This window comes from Mesoplodon mirus (genome assembly GCF_964341445.2).
Source record: "Mesoplodon mirus genome assembly, chromosome: 3".
NCBI lineage: Eukaryota > Metazoa > Chordata > Mammalia > Artiodactyla > Ziphiidae > Mesoplodon > Mesoplodon mirus.
In genome coordinates, this window is record NC_138978.1 from 106,144,056 (window position 1) to 106,167,829 (window position 23,774).

The following is a 23,774-nucleotide window of genomic DNA, read 5'->3' on the forward strand; positions in this document are numbered from 1 at the left end:
CCCTCTTCTCCCCTCCTCCCACCTGCAGTCCTAAGCATTCCGACCGAAATCTGTGGGTCACCACTTAATCAATTGCACTCCTCATTTCAGTACTGGACAAAGATTACCCATTCATGTTTTTCTCTTAAACCCACAGTACTGCCCTGACTTGTACCTTGGGAGAGAAGAAATACTTCAGGAGAGCAGGTAAAGTCATGTATACTGGCATCATTTGAAAGTCACAGAGTTTTCTAAAAAAAACTCTTCAGGGCTTCCCTGGTGGCGCAGTGGTTAAGAATCGTCTGTCAATGCAGGGGACACGGGTTCTAGCCCTGGTCTGGGAAGAGCCCACATGCCGCGGAGCAACTAAGCCCGTGAGCCACAGCTACTGAGCCTGGGCTCTAGAGCCCGCGAGCCACAACTACTGAAGCCTCTGTGCCTAGAGCCCGTGCCCCGCAACAAGAGAAGCCTGCGCACAGCAACGAAGAGTAGCCCCCGCTCACCGCAACTAGAGAAAGCTCACACACAGCAACGAAGACCCAACGCAGCCAAAAATTAATTAATTAATTAATTAATTTTTAAAAGACCTCTTCAGTCCAAAGTTAACCTATTTGAAACTGACCACTGGGAGTTGGCCTCCTGTCTAAAGGTTTAACAGTAAGTAAACAATCTAAAAAAAATTTTAAAGACCTTGTTTTTGATCAGAGTGTTCAAAGAAAGACTTGTGGGTAAAAGTTCACTAGGCTGAAACAATAGAAACATTGGAGAGTGGAATATGGCCTTCACTCCTAAAGCAGAGTGTCCTAGTTCACCTTTGCTGGCCTCCATCATAGGAGAGTATGGATACAGCTTAGTTCACCTCTCAGAATATTTTGCAACTTGATCTTTAATAATAGGAGAGTCAATTAGAAATTGCTGTGTTCAGCAGTTGGGCATTTATCTAGCTCTAGGAAAAGTTGGGAACTAATTTCAGCAAGGTTGATCTTCACTTAGCAAATAACCTCCTGAATCATTTTTAATTATTAAAAAGTGAAAGGAAAAAAGTAGCAGGAACTTTCCCACTCCCTTGTGCCTGTATGGATCCCACTATAGATTCTCAAATTGCTTATAAAGACCACTCAGGGGCTTCCCTGGTGGTGCAGTGGTTGAGAGTCCGCCTGCCGATGCAGGGGACACGGGTTCGTGCCCCAGTCCGTGCCCCACTCCACATGCTGCGGAGCGGCTGGGCCCGTGAGCCATGGCCGCTGAACCTGCGCGTCCGGAGCCTGTGCTCCGCAACGGGAGAGGCCACAACAGTGAGAGGCCCGCGTACTGCGAAAAAAAAAAAAGACCACTCAGAACTGAAAAGAGATAGTCAGTCTAACCCATCCCCTGATTTAAACCTTACTTTTTAACCTTTAAGAGAGAGAAAAATGAACCTAATCCTTCATTAAGGAGCCTCTAAGCTAGGAGAGGCCAAAAGTAATTACTATTTCAAGAGTATGAAAGTAATTACAGGTCCATGAGTTTGCCTACGTGCTCTAGTTGTGGCAACCATATGTCAAATTATCTCAGATAGTCCAGATTTTACATGTTTTACCTCAGAAGTTCTTTACTCCTCAGATCACAAAGATCAGAGATTTTTCAGTTTGTAAAATATGATTATTTTAGCTAAAGCCTCATATGCTCTGTTAACAATAATGATGTGCAAATCTCTTTTAGGGTGAGGGAAGGTTGCTGAAGAACAAATAATCATCTTCCACCCCCTAATGACATCTTACCAAAGTAATAACTAGTCATGTTGCCTATATGATTTAAACGCCCACCAAAAGAACAGCGGTTATCGCAATTATTGTTAGAATTATCCCGTCCCTCTCCTTACTCTAGTGTAAGTGGAGAAAGAAGGAGAGGGGTACTGGTTAATGTCCCTCTGAGTTGCCCTCCTCCTAGTTGGAAGTAACGTGCTCTTCCCAGGTCCCCACGGCATCCTAGGCTCTTCACCAGCCATTTGCTCCATCATGGGTCACCACTCAATGCAGATCACTGCCCCAACTGCTGGACACAGTTCTCTTTGTAGGACGTTGTTCCCTGTGATGGGCGCAGCATATGAGTAAAAGTGAGGCAGGGCGCACTTCTCTTTACAGTTTCATCCCTTTATTCTCCACACCTCCACTACACTAGGTAGTATAGGTCTATTAGACTTAGTGATTGGTTGGAGTAACTTAAAGAAACCGCAGTGTAGGAAGAAAAAATATTTTTAACTGAACTCGAAATCTGTGATAGTTAGGAGCTCTATTTAAGCTGCCTTCATGGAGGTCCCATCAAGACTTCCATTTAATCTCATTAATTAGAAACTTAGGCTCATCGCCACATAGACTTGCTACTTCCAGAGTGAAGTCCATATTTCTCTCTCAAATCTCTCAGGTCACAATGGTTTCAGCCTAGTGAACCCACAAAAAACTGTAGAAGGGAAGCCAGAGTAATTAAGTGCCCTGACCCCACCACCACCATAGAGAAAGTCAGGGGTTAGAGAATGAAATGGGATTAGTGATATTAATTGATTGTTATATATTTTTTGTACATCCTAGTTTTAGGGTATCAATAGTAATGCTGCTAAATGACCTTTCTGATAGTCCCAGGAAAGCTAACGAGACATTGCATCTATCCTAGATGACTGACATGTAGATAACCAGTCTAATCTTTCTCTAATCTTTCTCTTTTTTTGGCTGTGTTGGGTCTTCGTTGCTGCATGTGGGCTTTCTCTATTTGCAGCGAGCGGGGTCTACTCTTCGTTGTGGTGCACGGGCTTCTCATTGAGGTGGCTTCTCTTGTTGCAGAGCACAGGCTCTAGGCACGCAGGCTTCAGTTGTTGTGGCACACGGGCTTAGTTGTTCTGCGCCATGTGGGATTTTCCTGGACTAGGGATCGAACCTGTGTCCCTGGCATTGGCAGGCAGATTCCTAACCACTGCGCCACCAGGGAAGTCCTATAATCTTTCTACCATACCCTCAGGTCTGAGAACCTTGCCGTTTCCTAACCTCTGCTGTGTGGCTGTCTGCCTACTTTGGGAAGCTCTAGCCAGTACCCAGGAGTCGGTCTCATCCCAGGAGCTTTCTCTTGCTGCTCGCAGTAGCTCATTCTCTGAGTCTGAGTTATTCAGTCCCCAAAACCCAAATGCTTCAGATAGCTCTCACAGAATAGTCCAGGTGGGCACATGGGCCCTCTAAGTGTGATCCCTATTTAAGTCTCCTCACCACTATGAGTAGCAAATATGCCTCTTTATTCTTAAAATTGTCCAGCCAATAACTGTTGGAACACAGATGCACACACATATACAAACCTTTCAAGAGCAAATGTTAAATCACAGAAACAATGTAAAATCTAAACTAAAGCTCTTAAACTGCTTATAAAGGGAATTCATCCCACAGACATGTCTCATCAGTATGGTGTTTTGTTATTGTTGCTGTCTTTAAATGATTTCAAATGTCTTTAAAGGGGGCATGTAATTCCCATTTCCCCCAGTCAGATTTAGTTTAATAATTTAAAACTTTCTTCTATTATGCCCCCAAACATTTTTATTTGTTCAACAAATATTTACTGAGCTCCAACTATAAGTCAGGCATACTCATACTCAGAATACAGCAATGAGCAAAACAAAGCTCCCTGCCCTCATGAAGCTTACATTCTAGTAAAGGAAATACTTTCATTATTCATGGTAAAGAGCCTATTGTTAATGTCTATAATACTGAAGATTTAATATATTCTGGCTTTAATTCAGAATTATCTGCCTTGCATGTACAGTTTTCATGTAATCAGGAGATTTTTTCTCAACTCAAAGTAACTGCATGTTATTAAATACCCATTTAGCAATGAAATGTTCAAATGTAACCTGTGAGCAGTTTACTCAATAGGGAATATTAATGACATTGAGGTCATTACACTTGGGCTTACTCTATGCACAAATTAGTTAATACCCTTCAGTCTCATAGCCACAGACTGCTAACCTAGCCAGTCCTCCTTCACAGGCCTGCAGCTGGAAACAAGAGCAATGAAGGAATGATAGATTAGGTGCCCATTAGCGCCTTTGGAAAAACAACTTAACATCCACTTCCTGATGATGGTGTTCCAAGAGGCATGCCGGACAATAGTGTCATCGTGATTAAATATGGCTCAGGGCAGTCTTCACACTTTAAGCTCTCCAGGTTCCCCTCTGTCTCCACCAGCCAGGAGAATCATGAAGGAGTTCTTTTCCTTGGATGAGATCCTTGGGATAGGATTGCAGTCCTTTCATTTCTGTGCTGCTTCTGTGGTATAGTCTTCTGCCTTCAAGAGAGTTTCTGGACTATTGATGCAAATAATTTAAGAGAATAACAAATGTGATGAGGTGTTTCGAGAATTTAAGCTGACACATTCTGGTACTCAGACATGTTTGGAGGACCTAGCTGCTAAGGTTCCATGTATATGAAGGATTAAGAACGAGTTCATCCTAAGGGAAGAGAGGACCAAAAGGCAGGGTTGGGCGAGAGGAGTGATTCTGGGCACAGACCAGATTCATGTTTGAATCCTAGGGAAACGGAGCTAAGATAAAGGGCATGTAAAACCCTTTATTTTAAAAAAGAGTCATTTCCATAAAATCTCTGTGAGCCATCAGGACCTTAAAGTAGCCCCTTCAGATCGGCTGTGTCACTGTATGGAAGAAATTGGAGGTGAAGAGTGCTTTTGCCAGTTGGAATTTCTATTGTAACAGACTGAAACAGCCAGGATCAGGGCCCCAAAAGAAGGAGGGGCAGCATCCCACCTCAATGAGCATTGGCTACAAAGCACAGACATCAGTGGCTTCAGGTGCTGTGGGGCCTGTCATCAGTGTGTACTTACAGGTTGGCTTTAGGATGGCAGGAGATTGCACCAAAGTGAATCAGAGTCAGGAAAGTGCATGTAGGTGTGGCTAAGTGCCATAGTCAAGACTGGTTCCACAGATTTCTCACTGCCAGAGAATTGAGCTGTAATATGGAAAGGGGGAATGCTAAAATGAACCCTGCAGTGTTGGACTGGAGCTGGAAATATCAGTACGAGCACAATGCTTTATAAGTGTGTGTGTGTGTGTGCATGTGCGTGTGTGTGTGTGTGTGTGTGTGTGTGTGAGAGAGAGAGAGAGAGAGAGAGAGCAAGCAAGCGAGCCTGAGCCTGTCCTCTGAGAGAGCCTACAAGCAATGACACACCAGTACAAATTAGCACACCTAGAATCTGAACTTTTCTAAATACTATTCTCCACTAAAGAAACCAGGGCTTCTTAGGTAAGTAGCTTATTTCAGGACTCGTGCTAGGAAAATACAAGAAAAGCCTGGAATATCTTGTGTCATAAAGTCAGGAAGCTTAAAGGATTTTAGAGACATGTCAAAAGGACAGTTTGAAGGTACTCCCACTATCCAAATCAGGGACAATTTTAGCATCAAAATAGTGTCAATAACAATTATAACCTACTGAATAAAATAAGAATCTATGAGTCATAATGGTATAAATAAATTGCCAAACAAATCATGTAGAAGAGAACATTTTTCCTTACTATAGAATGCCAACTAAAAAATATACAAGGAATGATAAAATTATAAAAAATCACCATTTGGCTATCATCATAGTAATAATTGACTCAGGCAAGAATCATCAGTGGATGCTAAAACTAGTGGGTAAATTTTGATGAGAAACAAGATATTTAAGTAACCTCAAAGTATCTCCCTACAAGATACTTAACTATAAAGGGAAAAACAGGGGCTTCCCTGGTGGCGCAGTGGTTGGGAGTCTGCCTGCTGATGCAGGGGACATGGGTTCGTGCCCCGGTCTGGGAGGATCCCACATGCCGTGGAGCGGCTGGGCCCATGAGCCATGGCCGCTGAGCCTGCGCGTCCGGAGGCTGTGCTCCGCAACGGGAGAGGCCACAACAGTGAGAGGCCCGTGTAACGCAAAAAAAAAAAAAAAGGGAAAAACAGTAATTTTAAAATAGAGAAATCTAGCAGTTTCTACCTTAACAAGTCATTAAAGGTAACTTCAATAGAAATGGAACAATTCAACTCCTAATATTATGTACTGTGATCGCATCACTTCTGTGGTATTCCTGCTTAGAATGCATAACCTGAAGCTAATCATGAGGAAACATCAGACAACCCAAACTGAGGAACACTCTACAAAACAGCTGGCATGTAACTCTTCAAGTATGTCAAGGTCATGAAAAACAGTGTGGAAAATTTCTTCCAGATTGAAGGAGATTAAAGATACTTACAACTGAATGCAATGTATGATCTGGATTTTTCTTTTACTGTAATGGGTATTATTGGAAGAATTGAACAAAATTTGAATGAGGTCTGTAGATTACATCATATTATTGAATCAGTATTGACTTCTTAATTTTCATAATTGCACTGTAGTTATAAAAGAGATTGTCCTTGTTTTTAGGAAATACACACTGCATTACTTAGGGGGAAATGGTATCATGTTTACAACTTATTCGCAAACAGAAAAAAGTTCAGAAAAAAAAAGATAAACAAGTAAATACATACACACATACAGAGGGAGAGAGTGTGCAAGCCCACACTAGGTATTGATTTAGGTTGTTAGGAGAAAGAGTTGAAATTAACAGGCAATTTACACAGGACTACTTTCAGAAATTCTGAGAACATGCCCCTAAGCCCTTTTATTGGGTGCCCATTGTCAATTTATGTTGTAAGATAAGGGAGAGCCCACACAGCAGAGTCTTGAATACCAGTGAGTCATTCTCTCTGTTTGGGGCACCTATGTAACATTCTTCTAACAGAAAGTCAGTTTGGCTCATCTCAACTTCTATTCCACAAATGCCTCTACCAAAAATTGTTTCTTTAACTTTCATCTTCACATTGAGTCATTAGAGTCAAAAATTCCACACAACTCTCCTGCTTGAACAATAGAATAATTTTTTTTTTTTTTTTTTGGCCGTGCTGTGTGGCATGCAGGATCTTATTTCCCCAACCAGGAATCGAACCCGTGCCCCCCTGCAGTGGGAGCGTGGAGTCTTAACCACTAAACCACCAGGGAAGTCCCAGAATAACCCATTTTCTGATGAAGAGATTTAATTCAGATAAATTAAAAATACTTATCTAGGGACTTCCCTGGTGGTCCAGTGGGTAGGACTCCACGCCCCCAATGCAGGGTGCCTGGGGTTCGATCCCTGGTCAGAGAAATAGATCCCCCATGCATGCTGCAACTAAGACCCAGCACAGCCAAAATAAATAATAAATAAATAAATAAATAAATTTTAAAAATAAAAATACTTATCTAATATATGGATAAAATATTTTGGACCCAAAAGTCAAAGCTGATTAAAAACCAGGTTCAGTCTGTGATCTGTATTATTTGTTTGCTCTCTTTGCTCTATTATTTCTATATCACTTGTGGGCAGGAAGCAGTCATATTGAAATACAAATTTTACTTGTTTCTTTAAAAAAAGAAAAACAAACAGATGGTTTATTCTAAGAATGTACAGGAACTTATATTCTAAACGTCCATAAATACATATTCTAGGGACTCTTATCACCTTAGAACCCTACTACAGTCTCTCTTTAATCTTTTTAAACATCCTGTTACATAAATTGCAGCTGTATCTATAGCAGGAAGAATAATAAGATAATAATTGGTCAGACATCAAAAGCACTTGGGTGGGTCATATAGAGACATTTAGTCTTCTCTCCTACCAGCACCACGTTCTTAGATTTTTTTTTTCCAACTACATTAATGTATTTTTTGTTTGTTTCTTCTTTTTCCTTTCCCCTAAGTAATAACTATGAATTTTTGCCAGGTCAGAATTTTTTCCCAGGAAGAGACCCCAAGTATTAAGAAAGCAGACAAACGGTACCTGAAGATGTAAACTCTTTCCAGGCCCGCCCCTCCCTTTGAATTCTTTTTGCATATTGAATGAGATTAATTGGTGGAGTTGTATGTCCTCAATTTTGTATGAGGGAGAGGTCCTACCTGACCTGTGCTAGGAATTTCCGATTAACTTTCATGGGATAAATTTGGAACTGCTCTTACCACCCAGTATTACAGTAAGAACCACATAAATTATCTTATGTGGGCTGTGAATCATATGTATACATCCAGCAAGTATTTCTTGGTCATAAAATGTTAGAGTTAGGAAGAGTTTTAGAAGCCTTTTAGCTTGATCTCTCTTCCAACGTAGACATTTCATCCATCACTTTTCTGACAAATCTTATCCAGTTAAGATTCCAATTGTTGTTGTAACAAGGAGTTGCCTATGGTGTTGGGCAGCCCATTCCGTTGCTGGACAGCTCTCATTGTAACCCTTGCCTCTTGCTGTGGTTATTTGGAGCCTCACAGAATACGTATACCCCTCTTCCATACAACAGCCCTTTACACATTTGGTGGCTGCTAATTTGTCCTAAGCTATCAACAGGTCTCAGGACGATTTTTCAGATAATGTTGAGTAAATGCATAAACAACCAAAAGTTAACAATAGTAAATTATGGTTACATTTTTATTTTCTTACTTATGTATAAATTCTAATTTTCAAAGTAAATATTTACTTTAATAATGACATTAATTATTTTTATTGAGTTTTATTTAGATGCCAGGTCCTGGCATGCATATATAATTATCCTAAATAACCCTGAGAGACGGGAACTATAATTATCCCCATTGTACAGATGAAGAAACTAGGGCATAGAGGAATTAAATAATTTGCCCAAGGTTACATAGCTAAGCAAATGGCTGAAAAGAAATTGGAAGCTAGGTTTGCCTGATTCTTAACCAATCATCTTATAACAAGAAAAACTATTTCTTGGGGCTTCCCCAGTGGTGCAGTGGTTAAGAATCCGCCTGCCAATGCAGAGGACATGGGTTCAAGCCCTGGTCCGGGAAGATCCCACATGCTGTGGAGCAACTAAGCCCATGTGCCACAACTACTGAGCCCACGTGCTGCAACTACTGAAGCCTGTGCGCCTAGAACCTGTGCTCCACAACAAGAAAAGCCACTGCAATAAGAAGGCTGTGCACTGCAATGAAGAGTAGCCCCCGCTCAGCGCAACTAGAGAAAGCCTGCGCACAGCAACACAGCCAAAAATAGATAAATTAAATTAATTAATTAAAAAAACCACAACTATTTCTTTTGTGGGGGAGGGGAATATTTGTTTTATTTTTAGTGTTGTGTCAGAAACGGATATGCTGGACAGCATAAAGTACACTGTGATTATTATGTCCTTTGATTTGGACACAATGCAATCTGTTAATGTCCCTATGACTGCATTTGATTTTTCACCTGTGATATGAGACTACTGGCTCATATAGAGCTTTGCAAAAAATCCTTTGGTTCTTATTTTATTTTTCTTTTTTCCCTTGACTCCCTCTTGCCTCCTCCTCTGTCATCCCATCAGTTCCTGCCCCTCCAGTAACCATTTTATCAACCTAGTTGTTAACATTTTTCTGCATTCTCATATGGTCATATATAGACAAATACAAATGTACATATATTCAATATAGATTTTTTTGTCATGTAAAAAAAGTGACTCGTTTTTCCCTCCTACTTTTACTTAAAACAATTTCTCATCTAAAACTCCTCTAAATCAACTGGCAGAGTACAAACTTATTCCTTTTAATGGATGTTTCAAAATGTGGATATACTATATTTTTTGCAACCATTCCCCTATTGATGGCATGCATAGTATTTATAATGTGTGTGTGTGTGTTGCCACTTAAAACACTGCTCCAATAAATATCCTTGTACATATGTATAGGATACATATGTATTGTTTTATACATATGTATTGTTTTATTTCAATAGTTTTATTGAAACTAGTGGTTTTATTTGAGTAGGATAGATCCCCAGAACTGAGGTTGCTGGTTCACATTTTTAAAATAATAGCTGTTGCCAGCAGTTGCTTTTGAAAAAGGCTGTAATACTTTTTATTTCAATAACAGCTACATGAAAATACCCTTCAGCCCACATCCCTGCAGCAATAAGTATTACAGCCTATTCAGCAGCTGTTCTAATAAAACCTCTGTGAAACAAGAGGTCAAAGGAAACTACTTAAACATAGTAAAGATAATTTACTGAAAATCAGTAGCAATTATAATTCTAAGTGGCAAAATATTAAAATTCTTTCATTCAAAATCAGGAACTACACATTGAGCTTTTAATTAAATACATCTCTCAGGTCTCTTTTATGCTTAACTTTAAAATTGATGTATATTACACATATAAAAATGTACAAATCATAAGTGCACAGATCAATAAATTATTGCAAAATAGGGGAATTCCCTGGTGGTCCAGCGGTTAGGACTCTGCACTTTCACGGCGGTGGCCCCGGGTTCAATCCCTGGCTGGGGAACTAAAACCCTGCAATCTGCGCAGCATGGCCAAAAAAAAAAATTATTGCAAAATAAACACATTCATATAACCACCACCCAGGTCAAGAAACAGACAGTAGCAGCACCTCAAAAGCCTTCTTCATGCTCCCTCCCAAACATTGCCCCCTTCCTCCTTCCTCAAGAGAACCACAGTCCTAACTTTTAACACCACAGAATAGTTTTCCCTGGTTTTGAAATATATAGAAATAAAATAATGCAGTGTATACTCTTCTTTACGTGCCTGGTTTATTTCCCTCAATATTATCTTTGTGATAATTTTCCATATTGCAGATAGCAATAATTCACCCATTTTCATTGTGGTACAGTAGTTCATTGTATGAGTAATATACACAATTATCTGTTCTATTTTTGATGGGCTTTCAGGTGCTTTTGAATCTGAATCCTGTCCTCCAATATATCAGCCACCAATACTCCCAGCTTTGTGTCATCAGAAATTTGGATGATTACATCATCTCTGTGTACACAAATCATTGACTTTTACTGTTTGACAATACCAGACAGATTTGTGTCAGCCAACTAGAGATCTCCCTTCAGGTTAACCTTAATACACTAATAAATATTATTTGGGCAAAGTTGTTCAATGAGCTAAAACTATAGCTATGTGTAGTATCATTGAGCATACATTTCTACACCTCGTCTGATTCAAATAAACAAATATTTCTTGAAGGTCTACTATGTTCTGGGTACCGACTGGGGATAGAGCAGTGAACAAAACAGATCAGATCCATAGCCTCACTGAATTTATGTTCTAGTTGATGAGACAGATATAAACAAACAATTTAGATAATTTTATTTAAGTGCATGAGGGAAGCGAAACAGGGCAACAGGATAGGAAGTAATGAGGAAGGAGGCAGACAGCGTTAGAAGGCGGTAACCACAGGGAGGCTGAAGTGTAACATTTCAGACAAGAGGAACAGCTAACGCAAAGGCCCTGAGGAGCGATAAGCTACAAGAAACAGGAAGGTTAAATAACTGTAAATGGAAAGTAACCTTTAAAAATTGTATAAAAATTTTTTAAAGAAAAGAAGAAAGCTAGTGTATCTAGAGCAAATTTTCAGTAGAAGCAAGTGGAAGAGAGGTAGGCAGGAGCCAGATTATTTAGGTTCTTGAAGTCTTTTTATTCTAAATGACGTGGTGAGATGGATAAGGGGATGCAACACCCAGATCCTCCTTTAAGGAAGGACTTGATGCCCAGACATGAGGAGTGTGGTCTGCAAACAGCCTTGAGCTAAGCTTTTCCAGGACCTGCCTTGCTGTTTGAGATCACACCCTTCATGGAGAAAACCACATCTGTGACCGAGTGAGCAGCACTGGACAATTTTGATGGACAATACTTGTTTTAGATCCCCGATGGGTTGACCAAGGCTTTGTTGGGTCTGCATCACTGATTTCTTTCCTTTCACAGGTGTTAAACCCTAATAAACGGCTTGGATCCCAAACTCCACATCTGTGGAGAACCCAACCTTTGACAAATGGGAAACTAAAGGATTTTAAGCAAAGAATCTAAATGATTTGATTTAGTTTTTGGATCACTCCACCTCCTGTAGAGATAATGGATTGTGGGAGGTAAAAGTGAAAACAGTACCAGTGGTGGGGGAGAGGTGGTGGTGGCTTGATCTAGGGAGGAAACAGAAGATAGGGAGAAGCGGGTGGATTTTGGATAGAATTTGGTTGTAGAACTGATAACTGTGGTTCATCCCAAGCATTTTGATCAGCTGTCTTGCTGAAAACAAATTTAGCATGTCCTTGGGGCTTCCCTGGTGGCGCAGTGGTTGACAATCCTCCTGACAATGCCGGGGACGTGGATTCGAGCCCTAGGTCCGGGAGGATCCCACATGCCGCGGAGCAACTAAGCCCGTGCGCCACAACTACTGAGCCTGCACTCTAGAGCCTGTGAGCCACAACTACTGAGCCTGCGTGCTGCAACTACTGAAGTCCGCGCGCCTAGAGCCCGTACTCTGCAAGAAGAGAAGCCACCGCAATGAGAAGCCTGCGCACCGCAGCAAAGAGTAGCCCGCACTCACCGCAACTAGAGAAAGCCGTGTGCAGCAACGAAGACCCAACACAGCCAAAAATAAATAAATAAAATAAATAAATTTATTAAAAAAAAATTTAGCATGCCCTTGGATTTCTTTAATCTGCCTGTCTAGTAATCACATCATAAAAGGAAACAGCATTACTTAGGTGCCTGTGTGATATGGTCCCTGGTTACCTGGGTAGTCTCATTCTTGCACTCTGCCTCCTGTTTACCGTTCCAGCCACCTCAATTTTTTCTCAGTTCCTCTAGCCTGCCAAGTTTATTGCTGACTCATGCCTTTTTCACACGTGGTTTTCAGATTGTCTCTGTAGCAATACTTCCTACATTTTATTCATCTCTAGGGCTCAGATTACATGCTGCTTGTTCACAGAGGATTTCTCTAGCACTGCCCCCTTCTGCAATGAGGCTAGTTCCTCTATTTATGTTCTCACATGAATCCCAGTGTTTTCTTTCATAGCACTTACCACAAGTTGCAATTATGCTGTAATTTTTGTTATTATTTGTTTTTCTCCCTAGAGTTCCACAAGGGGCAGAAATGTGCCTGTTTTGTTTTCTGCTTCATTCCTAGTGCCTTGCACAGTGACTGCGATCCAGTAGGTACACAATAAATATTTGTTGAATGAACGAACTTGCCCTTAGTGGACCCAAGTTGATAATTAGCATCAATTCCTTTAAGTGCTCATAAAGCAATTTTTTTTTTTTTTTTTTTTTTTTTGCGGTACGTGGGCCTCTCACTGTTGTGGCCTCTCCCGTTGCGGAGCACAGGCTCCGGACACGCAGGCTCAGCGGCCATGGCTCACGGGCCCAGCCGCTCTGTGGCATGTGGGATCTTCCCGGACCGGGTCACGAACCCGTGTCCCCTGCATCGGCAGGCGGACTCTCAACCACTGCACCGCCAGGGAAGTCCAAGACCATAATTTTTAAGGTCTCATTTTTTTCCACATGAAATACTTTTTTGGAGAGTAAAATTTATGTATTATATAGATGTAATTTAAAAGTAGCACCGGATATTTATAATGAAAAAACGGAACAAAACCAAACCTGCTCTACTCCCCAGTCTTACTCTCTAGATTGGCAGCTATTTTATTTTATTTTTTTTATTATTATTATTTTTAAATTAATTTATTTATTTATTTATTTATGGCTGTGTTGGGTCTTCGTTTCTGTGCGAGGGCTTTCTCTAGTTGTGGCAAGCGGGGGCCACTCTTCATCGCGGTGCGCGGGCCTCTCACTATCGCGGCCTCTCTTGTTGCGGAGCACAGGCTCCAGACGCGCAGGCTCGGCAATTGTGGCTCACGGGCCCAGTCGCTCCGCGGCATGTGGGATCTTCCCAGACCAGGGCTTGAACCCGTGTCCCCTTCATTGGCAGACAGATTCTCAACCACTGCGCCACCAGGGAAGCCCGGCAGCTATTTTAAACTCAGCAGGTTTGGTCAATCCTCTCTCTTCAAAAGAAACCCTTTTTCACCCTTGAAAATCAGTACATGTCACCTTCCGACGCATTTCCTGCTTTCAATAATTTTTATAATATTTCTATTTGTGGTTTGCAATCATATTAGCTATTTCTTTCACTACCTTTCAGTATTGGGATTAGAAATCTTGATTTGTTCAAAGCAGTGGTATATCTCAAATAAGCTCTCCTCAGTGGTATTTAAAATTTCTTACCTATGTTTGTTCTTCCTGTTCCAGCATGAAAATTATCCTCCTTTTTTTTTTTACTGAGGTAGAACTCACCATAAATTTCACCTTTTGAAAAAAGTATCTTTCTTGTTGAGGAAGGTGGAAAGAAAAGTAGACCTTACATGGCTCACCAGCAGACATACTGCTGCTTTCTAGAAGCAATGGTCTTTTGCCTAGGAAGGCCTGGGTTCCAAAGCCAAGGTAAGGAGAGAGGACAATAGTGAGAGTAGATAGGTAGAGACAGGAAAGTGAAAGCATAGACTGCCTATTCAGAAAGTAGTGAATTCCTTTCAACAATTTTCTCTCGTAACAAGTTTGTCATTCCTTATTTCACATCAAATGGTCCTCTATCAAATATCACAGGCAAATTTAGATATAAATTTATATTATATATATATATTTTAATCATTACTGGTGAGGGAATCAACAGAAATTGGGTGATTTTTAAAAAATTAATTAATAAATTTATTTTTGTCTGCGTTGGGTCTTTGATACTGCGTGCAGGCTTTCTCTAGTTGCGGTTACTCTTCGTTGCAGTGTGCGGGTTTCTCATTGCGGTGTCTTCTCTTGTTGTGTGGGCTTCTGTAGTTGTGGCATGCGGGCTCCGTAGTTGTGGTGCATGGGCTTAGTTGCTCCGTGGCACGTGGGATTTTCCTGGACCAGGGCTCGAACCTGTGTCCCCTGCATTGGCAGGTGGATTCTTAACCACTGCGTCACCAGGGAAGTCCTATATATATATTTTTATATATAGTTTGGAGTTGATGCTACCCAAGTCATCTTAAGAGCCTCTTGTGCTCTAGGCATTGTTACCTTTGGAGATCCTTTGTATTATCATATAAACATATTAAAATATCACATCCCAAATCAAATATTAAATCTTGCTATAAAATTTTGACACAGTGTTATATAATTTTTCTTTTGAAATTATTATTTAAACTAGAAGTAATATTTAATTTGTTTGCTTAACATTTCTCAAAAATTATTAGGCAATCTTATGAATTTATGTAGAATGAAACAAAATCTAGTCTTTAAATGCTTTTCAAATGTAATAAATTTATTTTGAATATTAATTTTATAATTGATAAACTTCACATGATACATGTGTGGACATTTGTTTTACTCGTTTCAAAAAATCGCGCACAAATATAACTTTTGTTTTAAATGTTAGTATTTTTAAATACATTAAATACTCTATAAATACTTTTTTTAAAGATTTATTTTTATGTATTTATTTATTTTGGCTGTGCCGGGTCTTAGTTGCCCCATGTGGGATCTTTGTTGCGGCATGCGGGATCTTTAGTTGTGGCACACAGACTTCTTAGTTGCGGTATAAATACATTTTAAAATACATTACATACATTCACAGGAGATCAATCAATCAACCCAGAAAAGTATAAAAGAAAAGTAAAATCCTTTTTCCTCTCTAGCATCCCCTTTTTCTAGAGTCTAGAAGCAATCACTCTTGATAGTGTCGTGTGTCCTTCCAGAAATTTTGCATACATATCCCAGCATGACAATGAAAAAAACTAGTAGTCAATCTAAGAAAGAAATGGAAAATTTTATTCAAGCCAACCTGAGGATTATTACCCAGGAGACAGTGTTTTGAAAGCTCTGAGGACTATTCTGCACCTTAGAGGTCAAAGCATAGTTACATAAGTTTTCAAGACAAAGGGTTATACATCAAAGTAACATACTGACAGTTTACATAGCCCAACAAGGTGAGTAGTGGGTTACTGTGACCCCTTACAGGACTGAGAAAGGAATGTTATCTCCTAAGGCGTTACCTTGCTGGTGCCAGGAGGAAATTGCTTTTTTTGGTGAGGAGACATTCCTGTGTCTTCTAAGGGGGATCTATTTAATGTATAATGCAGGTGCACAATGCACACTAAAGGGGAAGGGGTAGTGGCTCAAACAGGCAGGGAGAGAATTTTATATTTAAAAATTTTCTTGTCCTGACTTAAAAATAATTTTATTTCATCAATCCCCCTTTTGATCATTAATCAAAAGGTGATCAAATATCTGGTCCCTTGATGCTAGGATGGTTGCTTGCCTCCCCTGGTCCATCATGTCCCTCAGTGCTGGTTTCTAATAGCCCAGTTCTTTGTTTTCTCTTACGGGGGAGTTGTACTGGTAGGGTGTCTGGCAAGAACTGACAGTCAATTTTTTTAAAATAAATTTATTTATTTTTGGCTGCATTGGGTCTTCGTTGCTGCACACGGGCTTTCTCTACTTGCAGTGAGTGGGGGCTACTCTTCTTTGCAGTACGTGGGCTTCTCATTGCGGTGGCTTCTCGTTATGGAGCACAGGCTCTAGGCTCACGGGCTCCTGTAGTTGTGGCATGTGGGCTCAGTAGTTGTGGCGCATGGGCTTAGCTGGTCCGCAGCATGTGGGATCTTCCTGGACCAGGGCTTAAACCCGTGTCCCCTGCATTGGCAGGTGGATTCTTAATCACTGCACCATCAGGGAAACCCCGACAGTCAATTTCAAGTTGTCCAGTAGGATTTATGCCAATTTTACCTTGCATGTACCTTGTGCATGTCCATTATTTTATAGAGAACTATAGATGTGATCAATAGTTTCAGGTTGTTTGGATATCATCTTAGTAGAAGCAGGTGATACACAGCATAAAGGCAAGAAACTATTACTTTCTTTTTTCTTTTTTGCCTGTGTTGGGTCTTCACTGCTGCGTGCAGGGCTACTCTTTATCGCGGTGTGTGGGCTTCTCATTGTGGTGGCTTCTCTTGTTGTGGAGCATGGGCTCTAGGTGTGCGGGCTTCAGTAGTTGCAGCGCACAGGCTCAGTAGTTGCAGGTCATAGGCTCTAGAGCACAGGCTCAGTAGTTGTGGTGCACAGGTTTAGTTGCTCTGCGGCTTAGATGCTTCGTGGACCAGGGATTGAACCCATGTCCCCTGCATTGGCAGGCATATTCTTAACCAGTGGGCCACCAGGGAAGTCCCAAGAAACTATTACTTTTAAAGTTATACAAACTGTAATAAAAATTGCCAATAGGAGTAACTATCATTAGTAAAGATTTAACCCAGCATCCTCCTGAACCAAACCATCTTCCTAGTATTTATCTTAAACTGGGAAGAGGATCATTCAGAATGGTAATTTGATTTTTCATATGTATCATAAGGTGGGTTACATTAGAAGACTCATAAGGTATAAAAGCACAACATTCACTATGTATGATAGCACAAGTTCCCCCTTTGGAAGCTGTTAGAATACTGAGGGCCATGCAATTCTGTAGGACTGCTTTTCTCATCATGGTACCTTCTTAATTGAGCAAACTAATGACTTGGTTACTACGATTTAAAGCTTGCTGGGTGAATTTTGTTGAAGGCTCTATATGAGTAATGACATATTCTGTTTCAAGTGAAGGAACAAATATCACGGCCAAATAATCATACCACTGGAAAACTGACTGAACCCAGCATGCCCAGTTAAAGGCAGATTGGCAGGGACTAGTTTCAATGCTACCCATAGGTGACCTTGAGCCCAAGAGAAACCAATTGTTCATCTTCCTAACCTACCTGGGGATAGCCAAGGCTGTAAATTTGTTCCATAAATCGATCGGGTCTTGTTAGCGGCTACCCAATATATTTAACTTCTAGTGAAAAGGAGCCTTTATGGACAGGTTCAGAACAGGTATCATTAATTGGCCAGGTAAGTGTCTCACTTTACAAGAGTGATATCGGCAGTCACTTGCATGGTACTAGAATTTCTTTCTTCTAAGATAAAATCTCTAAGGCCTTGGAGAGGAGAAATCCACCAAGATAACCCAGGAGCACTGGACATAGGTAACTGACCACTAAGTCCATGCGCCACAGCTACTGAGCCTGCGCTCTACAGCCCACGAGTCACAACTACTGAAGCCCACACACCTAGAGCCTGTGCTCCGCAAGAAGAGAAGCCACGGTGATGAGAAGCCTGTGCACTGCAATGAAGAATAGCCGCTGCTCGCTGCAACTAAAGAAAGCCTGCACACACAAACAAAGACAAAAGACACAGACAAAAATAAATAAATAAATAAACAAACAAACAAATTAATTAATTAAACTGGCTGCACTGAAACTTTTCATAAGGAATCTCAGACTGAAGTTTTAAAAGGCCTCTGAAAGCCAGGAAAGCCAAGCCAAGGACTTGTCATAGATTTTGCCTATGCTATCTACAGATCTGGGTGAATTCCACTCTTCTCAAGGTCTCCCAAATATTTTGAGATTCCTACACCTGTTAGGAGGTGGCCTTTCTTATTTACCTTATTTACCTGGAAAGATCTGTGAACCCTATTTACCTGTGAACCCTCTAAGTAAGGTACCAGGTTGGGGACTTCCCTGGTGGTCCAGTGGTAAAGAATCCTCCTTACAATGCAGGGGACGTGGGTTCGATACGTGGTCAGGGAACTCAGATCCCACATGCCGTGGGGCAACTAAGCCCACGCACCACAACTACTGAGCTTGTGCACCTCAACTAGAGCCCGCCTGCCGCAAACTACCGAGCCCACACACCCTGGAGCCTGAGAGCCCCAACTAGAGAAGAGAAAAAACCTGCATGTCCCAACTAGAGAAAAGCCCATGAGCCAGAACAAAAGATCCCGCATGCCTCAACAAAGTTCCCGTGTGCCACAACTAAGACCCAACGCAACCAAAAAAAAAAAAAAAATTACGAAGAAAAAGAGAAAAAGGTGCCAGGCTGTTTGTCCAGTGGGCTTTATGGTTCCATAAAGTCCACCTTAGTTCTTTAAAGCTGTCTGATCATATCTGATTTTATGTATTGTCCAAATATGACATTTCAGTCCAAGTTATGGTAATATAACCAATGTTTCCAATTATGTCCTTTTATAAGGAGAACAGATTCTTATTAAACTTATGTACATAACTATATCACCATAAAAATAAGAATGCTCACTGAGAGTTTTCAAATTCTGGAGGGATCAAGAAGACAGAAAAAAATAAATGTTTCAATTCTACTTACAAAGGAATAATTTACCAAGTTGACTAAGCCGTATTAGCTTTAAGGGAAAGATTACCTTATATCTGGAAAACATATATTAAAAGCCAGTAATAGGACTTCCCTGGTGGCGCAGTGGTTAAGAATCCACCTGCCAATGCAGGGAACAGGGGTTCGAGCCCTGGTCTGGGAAGATCCCACACGCCATGGAACAACTAAGCCAGTGTGCCACAACTACTGAGCCTGCACTCTAGAGCCCGCAAGCCACAACTACTGGGTCTGCGTGCCACAACTACTGAAGCCTGCGCACCTAGAGCCCGTGCTCTGCAGCAAGAAGCCACCGCAATGAGATGCCCACACACTGCAACGAAGAGTAGCCCCAGCTTGCTGCAACTAGAGAAAGCCCGCGCACAGCAACAAAGACCCAGTGCAGCCAAAAATAAATTAAAAAAAAAAAGCCAGTAATATTTCAGGCAAAATCCATAAAATTATAACCATATTCACCAGTTCACTAAGTCCTATATAACTAATCCTTTTTGTTAACAGTTTTATGAAGCCATACGGTTTTTCACAAGGATTCTTTAATTTCTTACCCAGTTCAGCAGTATGATCTGAAAGTTATCAGAAACCTGTACTTCTCAAAAAGCTCTATGAATCTTCTTGAAGATGTGGCATTTTTGCAAAGATGACAGAGTAAAACAATGACTGTCTATGAATGACAAAAGACTTTAAAAAGCGTAGTTAAAAATCTGATTACAATGCAATTGACAAAGAAACAGTTATTGCTGTGACATACAACATTTTAAGATAGTAATTAGAATTATGATTGATAGCATTATACCAGGACATATCCAATTTTTAGAAATTTTATATAATTTCTAGAATATTTATATCAATGACTTTTTATCCATACAATGCAAGCTAAGAAGTTTTATCTCCACTCAGTTGGCAATGCTTCCCATGTAACCCAACATACAGAATAATGCTAATTAGTTTAATCTCTCTCTCTCTCTCTCTCTCTCTCTCTCTGGGATGCTTCAGGGACCCTCTGAAGCATTCCAGAATTAGCTGAAGGCAGGAGAGAATTTTATGTTTAAAAATATTCTTGTCCTCCTGTAACAAGGAAGAGCCAAATCATGTTGGATCTGTTTCTTTTACTTTAAGCTTTTCTCCCCATTGCTTTTGTTCACTAAAAGGATGTAGTCTAAACACAATGGCCTGCCTCAGGGAACCCTGCCCCTCTGCCTGAATGTTAAACCAGAGTGCCTTTGTTTGGGGAAACATCCTGACACTGTCCACCTGTGGATGGCTGCAAGAAAGAAGAAATGAACACATCATCTCCCCGAGGCTGGCCATTCCAGGGGACATTTGCAAATCTTATGGCCTTTTTACTTACTTCCTTATCTCCTCCCCATCTCTGTTCTATAAAAGAAACTGGCATCCAAACCCCGATAAGATGATTTTTGGAGGCATTAGTTTGCCATCTTCTTGGTCTGCCGGCTTTCTGAATAAAATCATATTCCCTCCCTCAACATCTCATCTCCAATTTATTGGCCTGTTGTGCAGCGAGCAGAGCGAGCTTGGACTCGGTAACACCCCCTTAAAATAAAAATAATTCTATTCCACCTATATATCTGTAAAAATACACAGACGGTATTGCATGATGGGTATTGTGCATCATGATGTTTTTCACTTTCACATAATTACTATGGAAGTTTTTTTCATACCTATAGATTTATCTCATTGTTTTCAAATGTTACATAACATTTTACAGGATGAACTATAATGTATTGAGCTAGTGCCCTGTAAACATCTTTTTAAAAATGTTTATCTTTGGGGTATAGTGGCATCGTGGGTGACTTTTTCTGTCCTATATTTAGAACAGTATTAATGTTGCTATACCATTTCTATAATTTTTTTAATTAAAAAAAAGAACCATCTTTTAGGGTTTGTAGTAACAAAATTCAATAGGGGACTCTGGGAGTCAGTAAACACTGAGAATGGGCATTCAAATCCACCCACTCAGGAGTAGATAATGGTCCCTAACTACATTTTCAATAGAGGTCAAAACCAAATTATTGGAAGTTAAAAGGTGAAGATAATTGCCAGGGCAGGTAATTTGTTAGAGGAGTTTGCCAAAGACTGGTGGAAACAGGAAAGAACCTTTAAAGAGCAGCAAAGTTGGGCAAAGGCTTTGTTCCAATGCGGAAAGGCACAGACGAAACAGGTGTGAGCTCTGCCTCCTTAGCTATTTTGATTATAAGCCTAAAGAAGACTTGATTAACAGTGGAGAGTTGGTAGCAGCCTGAGACAGCTTTCTTACCTTTTTCTTTTTGTTGTTTTACTTTGTAAAAAGTGAGTGAAGGTCAAGTGTCCTTATAAATTATGCTCTTGCGAGGTCAGTGACAGGGCATTGGGAAGGGGAGGAAGCCACTTGATTGTAAATCCCTCACGTTTCACCCATAAGCAAAATCTAGCTTGTGTCCATCTTGCTCTTTTGAAAACGTGGGCTGTGGGAAAATGTATGATATTTAAAATCCTGAAATCAGATTTGCCTTGGTGAGGGTCTTTTTGTTTTTTGTTTTTTTGGTTTTTGGCGGGGGTGGGGGTGGGGTTTGGACGCACCAGGCGGCATGCCGGATCTTAGTTCCCCGACCAGGGATCGGGGATCGGACCGAACCCCCTGCAATGGGTCTGTGGAGTCCTAACCACTGGACTGCCAGGGAATTCCCCTTGGTGACAGTCTTTTGAAGAAAACGGAGAGAACAAAATAACCAGAGAATAATGATTAGGTTGATAAACAGAAATGCCTTAGGTAAAATTACTGAGTTTGACAGTTACCCTTTTCCTGTGTGGTTCTGGAAGTAATGTCCTCATCTTTGCTTAGCATTAGGGTTAGCCCTCACGAATGGGGGGGGGCGGGCGGGAATTTCCTGCTAGGTCAAAGGGGAAGGTGGTACCTGGCTAGTGGAGATATATTTTGGACAAAGCATTGGATCTTAACACACTTCTCAAGTCACACCATTGTGGACAGGGGGTGTTGCCTGCTCTCCCAGTTCTAGCCTCTGCAGCACTGACAGTATGCCCTGAGGGGAATTCAGGAGAAAACCAGGAAGCATTCTGTGCTTTGGATATTGGCCCTAGACAGTTAAGATGCGTATCTAAGGAGTAATTTCAATGAACCCAGATCCTTGCATCTTCCCAAAATAGAAAAGCGCTAAAATCATCAACTTGAGATACCTGTTTTTTGTGATTAGCAGTAATCTTTTGATGTTTGACTACATGTTTGTTTACCAGCAAAAAACTCATATACCCTGGCTTTTCCCTTACCTCTTCAGAACAGTTCCTCACAGTTTTCTGAGAAGCTGTCTCCCAGGAGGGCTGTAGTCCTCAGTAAGAGCTCAGAAACAACTTGAAAGTTTTAGGTTGTGCATTTTCCTTAAGCTGACACCATGAAAAGAGCATTCTCTTCTAACACCTAGAATGCTCTCTGTTTAGGCTGAATCAAGGTCTCTGGATGCACTGTGGTGGCCAGGCTGGCTGTGTGTGTGTTGGGGGATGTGGTGGTCGGAGGAGGGAGGAAAGAGTGACTTTTTTCATGTTACATCTTTTGTATCTTTTATTATGAAAATAAATCATTTTATTCAAAAAATTAAGTTGTTGTTTTAAAGACTTGATTGAAGCTGAGAAGAGAAATTTGGTTTTGTTTTCTGGTCAGCACGGCCTCCTGGATTTACTTCATTTCATTCCTACTTCTTCACTTGCTCTGTGATTTCACAGTGTGATGTTTTAGTTTAGGGCCCTCTCCCTGCAAACCAGGCCCCTGACCCAAGTTAACTAATCTAATCTAAACAAGTCATTTATGTGTAACATCTTCTTTTCTTCCACCTCACTTTTTGTTTCCCGTCAGCAAACAAAACATCTTGTTAAACAATGATTCTCCACCTCAAGCTTGAGATCTGAGTAACAGGCAGATGCCAGCCCTGCCTGCTATTTATTAGCTGCATGACCTTCAGCAGGGCTCTCGTAAAATGCTCTGGAATTTGGTTGCCTCATGTGGGTCCCTGGAAGGTGCACTCACTAGGTCAGAGGTCAAAGGGCGTGGGCTAAATTTTCGTTCTGCCACTGTTGCTGTGTAAACCTGGGCATGCTGCTTGGCCTATGAGCTTCAGTTTCTAAAAATGGCGATAAATCTTCCTTCCAGGGGGGTTATGAAAGTGAGACAAGATATGTAAAAAGGCCTGATGTCCAGGACAACTGGGATCTCAAGCCACGTTAGTGTCTTTTCCTTCCTCTTCACCTTATTTCCACTTTTGATTTGTTTTAACTTTGTAAAATGGGAATGGTGAACTTTGTAAAGCCTGCCTGTTACTCAGGCCCCCTGCCTTTCATAGTGCTTTGTAAACTGTGAAGCAGAATATGTGATTGTTTTGGCACCAGGCAGACATGGGCCCCAGGCTGTGAATTTCTCTGCCCTCTCTAAATTGTGTTTGAATTCCAGAGGAGAGCTCTGTTTTTCTAGGTGGAAATTAGGTAAACTTTTCCAGGAGCTCACCCCAGGCAGTAAGCTGGGGGCTGGGAGCTCCTTCTGGAAGACCTTTCCATCATTTTCACAGGGCTCAGCATTACAGAGCCACCTGGGGGGAGTCAGGGAAGGGTATTGTTCTTAGAAGCCACCTGGATGCTGGCTTACTCCCTTAGGACGAGAGAAGCTGCTCAGACCTTTGAAACACACATTACT